Source organism: Rhea americana, unplaced genomic scaffold (assembly GCF_003343005.1).
Source record: "Rhea americana isolate MKP2758 unplaced genomic scaffold, rheAme1 scaffold_432, whole genome shotgun sequence".
In the NCBI taxonomy this organism is placed as follows: Eukaryota; Metazoa; Chordata; class Aves; order Rheiformes; family Rheidae; genus Rhea; species Rhea americana.
The window spans coordinates 296,875-302,474 of NW_028186571.1; the positions used below are offsets into that span (position 1 = coordinate 296,875).

At 63.5% G+C, this 5,600-nt stretch overlaps 1 protein-coding gene across 1 annotated transcript in view; it reads right to left on the reverse strand.

The window, feature by feature from the left end:
- Positions 1 to 5,260, reverse strand: part of FIGNL2 (fidgetin like 2) — a 9,365-nt gene extending 4,105 nt beyond the window's left edge. The window contains exon 1 of the mRNA XM_085315618.1: positions 4,411 to 5,260. The gene's annotated coding sequence lies outside the window, so the exon portion shown is untranslated. The remainder of the gene's footprint in view (positions 1 to 4,410) is intronic.
- Between the last annotated feature and the right edge of the window lie 340 nt (positions 5,261 to 5,600).

The following is a 5,600-nucleotide window of genomic DNA, read 5'->3' on the forward strand; positions in this document are numbered from 1 at the left end:
TCAGCGCTGGCCGAGTTTGCCCGGGGCACACGCATCTGCTTCGAGAGGCTGATGCCCCCCGTGCTGCCCCATCGCGCCGGTGCTATTCTCCAGGCTCGGGCACGGCCTCGCGCCCCGAGCGGCTGGGCGGCCGGCCGGGCCCCGGGGGAGGCCAGCGGGCTCCCAGACCCGGAGCCGGGCAGTCTCCTTCCCCCAAGAACCAGCCCGGCTTTCACCGCACGCCCTGCAGAAGACCGGAGTCCCGGCGAGGCGTTCAGGCAAGACTCGCGCCGCGTCGTCCTCCTCCTTCGTGCCTTCCGCCCCTCAGGAGCAAACAGACCAGCCCGCCAGGACGTGTTTGTCTTGGAGCCGTGACAAGCGCCATCCACAGAGACCCCCCAGCAGGTACGCTGTGCACGGACGATTTGCTGTGCCCGACTTTGCTCTCGATACGGCGAGTCAAGAACTTGCACCRAGCACCCACAGGATGAGCGGGGAATCAATCGGCGATGATATTCCTGCAAATCCTAAGGGTTCACGAACCCGACCGGCTAACCCGTGCCAGGGCAGGCGGTCGCCTCCGGGCAGACCCTTTGCAGACCCTTTGCAGCCGCCGCGACGCAGCCCCGCGGCAGCGAGCAGCCCTGCGGTCGCACAGCCGTCGGGTTTCCAGCAGTGCCGCGATGCTTTGCCGCCCCGCGCTGCAGACACACGGATTTGCAATGGCCCTCCGAAGTTAGGGCAGCATCAAGATCCTCCAGCCTGAAAACCGGATGAAAGAAATGGAGCGACAGGGAGGAGCAGCCTTTCTGCAGCGTGCACAGCGAACGGGAGGCAGCAGCTCTCAGCGGCTCAGTCCCGGCTCGGTTCATCCTTCTCACGACAGCAGTGTAACCAACGCGCAGTGGCATTAGTCAGCCAAATTACAGCTATAAACGAGAATTAAAATCGATGCGAATGGTCTGATTTACACCCACTGTGGACCTAAAGTTTACGGCAATGTTTCTGGGACGATTTAGTGTTGACACTGTGGAACATGGCAGCATTTTGCAGGCTGATAGGCACATTTAATCCAGATACYGGTCACTACCAGGGAAACCCCGCGGGCAGGGTGGCGGTGCAGCGACCGCCACCAGCACAGCGCTGATCCTAAAGCCACCACGAGGCTAAGGAGAGCCGACAGCCGCGCTCAGGCGTTGCACAGCTACAGTGCAAATTCCTTGCACGGTTTGCAAAGGGCGAGGCGCTCCCAGCGCCCAGCCCCTCGCCTCCGCACCGCGGCAGCCCAGCTGATTTCTTCCAGCTCGGCGYGTTGCCGCTGCACAAACTTTGAGTTTTACAAGCTCGGCCGGCGCGGCAGAGATTTGGGTCGTTGGCAAATCCGTCGGGGAGCTGCGCGTCTTTGTGCGGCGCGTTTCCCGCCGCCTCCTCGCCGCGCTGACAACGGCGAGGCTCGTATCGCAATSAAAGCAGGGTCAACGTACATRTGGCAAAAGGATTTAGGCTAACCGYGCTCACGCCCTCTCCGCACACCCTCCCCCGAGGAACGGCCACGTCCCAGCCCGGGCCGGCGCGAGCCGCGGGCTCTGCCGGCCGCTCCGGCCGCTCGTACATCAAGCGCAGAGCAGCTGGAGCTCCGGGCGAAATGGAGCCCGCCCGACGGGCCATTTCCCATCTGTGCCGCTTCGGGATCCATCCAGCAAATAAAAAATTCATACGCATCCGCTCGGAGCGGCAGCAGCTGAGCATCCCCCATCTGTCAAGCCGAGACGAGAGACTCGCCGCAGACCGCCGCCAGGACCGGTGCCGCCAGGACCGGTGCCGGTCGCGGGCAGGCTGGCGCTCGGACAGGGGTGTCACTAATATCTAACTGGCGCAGTTCCTGAATCCGAGGAATTTTGAAAAGGATGCAATAAGAAAAACCAGCCTCCCTGGCGCTGTTCACCCTTTCCCTCCAGCCGCACGCGCTCAGGTCGCACGGACCCCTCACGCCTGCTGCRATCTGGCTTCGGGTTTTCACCCCACCCACCCAAATACAGGACAAAAGAGGTCTCAGGGCCCGCGAAGTCAGGGCCCGTAAATAGCTGAAAAGCCAAATTTGCACAACCCTACCCACTCCTGACGGGCCCTGGGCGCGTTTCCCCTCGGCGCCTGCCGGAGCGACGCCCGGACGCTGGTGCTCTCCTCCGCTCCGGCCTCGCGCTTCCCGCAGGACGTTTGTTGGGGCAACATCTCAGCTGGGACGTGCCCCGAACCTTCACCCTGCGGATCGCTCTCGGGTAGCGAGGAGCTTTGTAGCACAAGCGCGCGGGTGCAAACGCGTGTTAGAGGAGCGGCAGATCTCGGAGGTTCCCGGCTCCTCGGGATGCGCAGCGCAGACCTCCTGCCCTCGTGGCCTGCCGACGTCCGCCACCCTCAGCGTCACCTCCGGACGCTCTTCCCGTGCCTCGAGGTGCGAGAGAAGCCTCAGCGCTGCCTGGCGCTGCGGGCGCAGCCCAGATCGCCTTCGGGACTGCGTCCCGCTGCTGAAATTTCATTCCTCGACATACGACGAGCTCCCCAGGGTCCGGCTCCGGTGCGGTGCGGTGGGCCCGGCCCATCTTCGAGGGATTATGTCGGAGGGGAAAATCCATTTCCAATCAGCAAAACAATTTCCCCAAACAGACGTGGCCCCATAAAAAGGTCGGGAGGGCAAACGGACCCGATTTGCATGAGATCTGCATAACAACGGTCTCGGCAGCAGCGGCGGAGTGGGATGCGCCTGCGCCTGCTCCTGCGCCTGCGCCTGCTCCTGCTCCTGCTCCTGCTCCTGTTCCTGCTCCTGCTCCTGCACCTGTGCCTGCTCCTGCGCCTGCTCCTGCGCCTGCTCCTGCGCCTGCTCCTGCGCCTACACCTGTGTCTGCTCCTGTGCCTGTGCCTGCGCCTGCTCCTGCGCCTGTTCCAGCACCTGCACCTGCTCCTACACCTGTGTCTGCTCCTGTGCCTGCTCCTGCACCTGTGCCTGTTCCTGCGCCTGTTCCTGTGCCTGCTCCTGCTCCTGGGCCTGTTCCTGCGCCTGTGCCTGCGCCTGCTCCTGCTCCTGCGCCTGCTCCTGTGCCTGCTCCTACACCTGTGCCTGCTCCTGCTCCTGCTCCTGCTCCTGTTCCTGCTCCTGCTCCTGCACCTGTGTCTGCTCCTGCGCCTGCTCCTGCGCCTGCTCCTGCGCCTGCTCCTGCGCCTGCGCCTGTTCCTGCGCCCGCTCCAGCCGAGCACCCCTGGCCAATGCTGCTTTGCAAGCCCAGCTGAGTCCTGAGCCCACCCTGGCTCTTTGGGCAGCAAGATGCCGTCTCCTCCCAGCTTTGCTGGCRAAACGGCACAGCACAGTCATTGCAATCGCTTCCCGAATGGCACCAAGAAACTTCACGTGTGAAATTGCCTGCAGTCGCCGTGACCGAGCAGCTCCTRGAGCAGCACCTGCGTGGGGAGCGCCTCTCCGGCGCAGTCGCAGCCTCCACGCAAGCAGCAGCRTCGCTGGGAGACGGCGTCCGGGCTCCCGAGGTGGAAAAATCCCCCGTGGAAACAGCATGCGAGAAACCACAGCAGTCCTGTCCCCCCTCACCGCTGCCTCCGGCCGATCYGAAACCTCCGCTCTCGGGGTGCTTTCCACGACGGAGCTCCACTAACGAGCTCCCACGGGGCAAAGGCGAGCCCGGGCCCCCCTCRTGCTCTGCCTCCTGCAGCGTCTTGTCCTCGGCGGGGGCCGTTGCCGGAGGCTTCGGAGGGGACAGTGCCGCGGGGGGTTGCCGCCGTTCAGCCTAGCTCCGGGAAAGCGGTGCCGGGACGAGGCTGCGGGTGCGGGCAGGGGCCAAGGCGCAAAACGCCCAGCGTAGAGATTGCAACGCGGAGGTGAAATCCCCTGTTGCAGGGAGGCTTCAGGCAGGCACCCAACGCCCGTCCAAAGGCGCCGTCCGCCGTAGCACCCTCATTTTTGCAGGTTTGTGTTTGCGCCGCTGGTCGGATCCGGCGCTGGGATGAGGAGGAGAAGATGCTGCTCCGGAGCCGGGAGACGCCGCTGTCGGGTGAGACGGGGCTGAGCCGCAGCGTCCGGTTAACGGGCCGGGGGCCAGCGGCGTGGCCCGACTCCTGCCAGCCGCTCGGGCTCCCGGCAGCCAGCGCCCAAACCCCAAACTTCACTTGGACGAGCCCCGAGCAGGCAGGACCTGCCCCCGCGGCCGCGCCGGGCGGCCCAAGCGGAGGCCGCCGCGAGCCACGCGCTCGCCGGAGCGCGTCCACCGCGGCGGCGGGGCGCGGGGTCGGCACCGCTGCGCCGGCACGGCAGCGTCGCCGGCGGGGAAGCTCCCTCCAGGGGAGCGGGCTGACCGCGCTGCTCCTACCCCGGCACAGCTACTGCCTTCTGACCGCGGAGGAGAAATGCCAAAGATATTTATTTACCCAAGAGGCCGGAAAAGCAGGAAGAAAGAAGCCTATTGCTCTGACTCCGAGGCGCGAAGCTCTGGGGCTGATCATTTCTGTGCTCCAGAATAGCTACTCGACCAGGGCGCTGCAAAAATAATTAACATGAATTAAGTCCACGGTATCTGCAAATACCAGATCGTAAGCGAGACGGAGGACATGCTTCCAGACCCGTTCCAGGAACGTTTCTTTGATTAAAAAAAGATGGTGTGGGACACAATATTAAGAATTTAAAAATGAGCCTTGTCAGATTGTTTTCTTCCTTCAAATCYACCTTTGCTATTGCAGGATCTGACCCTGCCTTTGGAGGCAAACGCCTCGCCGGGGCTTTTCAGTTTACCTTTTCCGCAGGGGGAAGAGGAGGCGAACGAAGGCAGGTAGAGCCGCGAGCGCGCTGCGCCGAGCAGGAACGGGGCGCCGCCGCAGCCCCCGATCCCCTCCCAGGCGCATCCTTATTTCAGAATACCCAGTGCAACCTGCTTGGGGGATTCCCAGCGTTTCATACGGGTTTTAACACGGGGGATTAACGCTGACGGGCTGCAAGGGAAAGRAGCTTGTTTCCGCGCTGCAGAGCCCTGCCGCCCGGCACCCCCGCGGAGCCCGGCTGCACCCAACCGAAGACGCGATGAGAAACCCAAGCGGGATGTGGGAAGGAAGAAAAAGGCCGGGGAGAAGGGAGGGAGGGGAAAACCCCAGGGCCAGATAAGCAATTGTTAACGTGATCCATATGGTTCACAACTTGCCCCTCTGTTTAACCAAACCGATAACGGCACAAGGGGAGAATGCGGCGGGGGCTCGGCGCGAGAACAAAGGCTGCGGCCAGAGCCGGCCCCGCTGCCGGCTCGCAGAAACCTGATCGCGCCGGGGCCGGCAAGCTCGCGGCCCCAGCCCAGCGCCGGCTCGCCGCCGCCGGCCCGCTCAGCCCGGACCCCCGCTCCCCCGCGATAAAACGACCAGGGGCATTTCCGAAACCCGGGAGTTTCTGTTTCGCAAGCGAAACTACAGCTGTCAGCAATAAAACAAGGGGGGAAAAATCTGACAAGTATTAACGCGGCCGTTTTCATAATCAATAATAAACTTTCAGGGTAAGCCGTGGCTCAGGCCCAGCAGGGATGTAAACAGCAAGTCCATTCCCCTCRGAGCGGCGCTGAATTCAGCCCCGCGTGTTT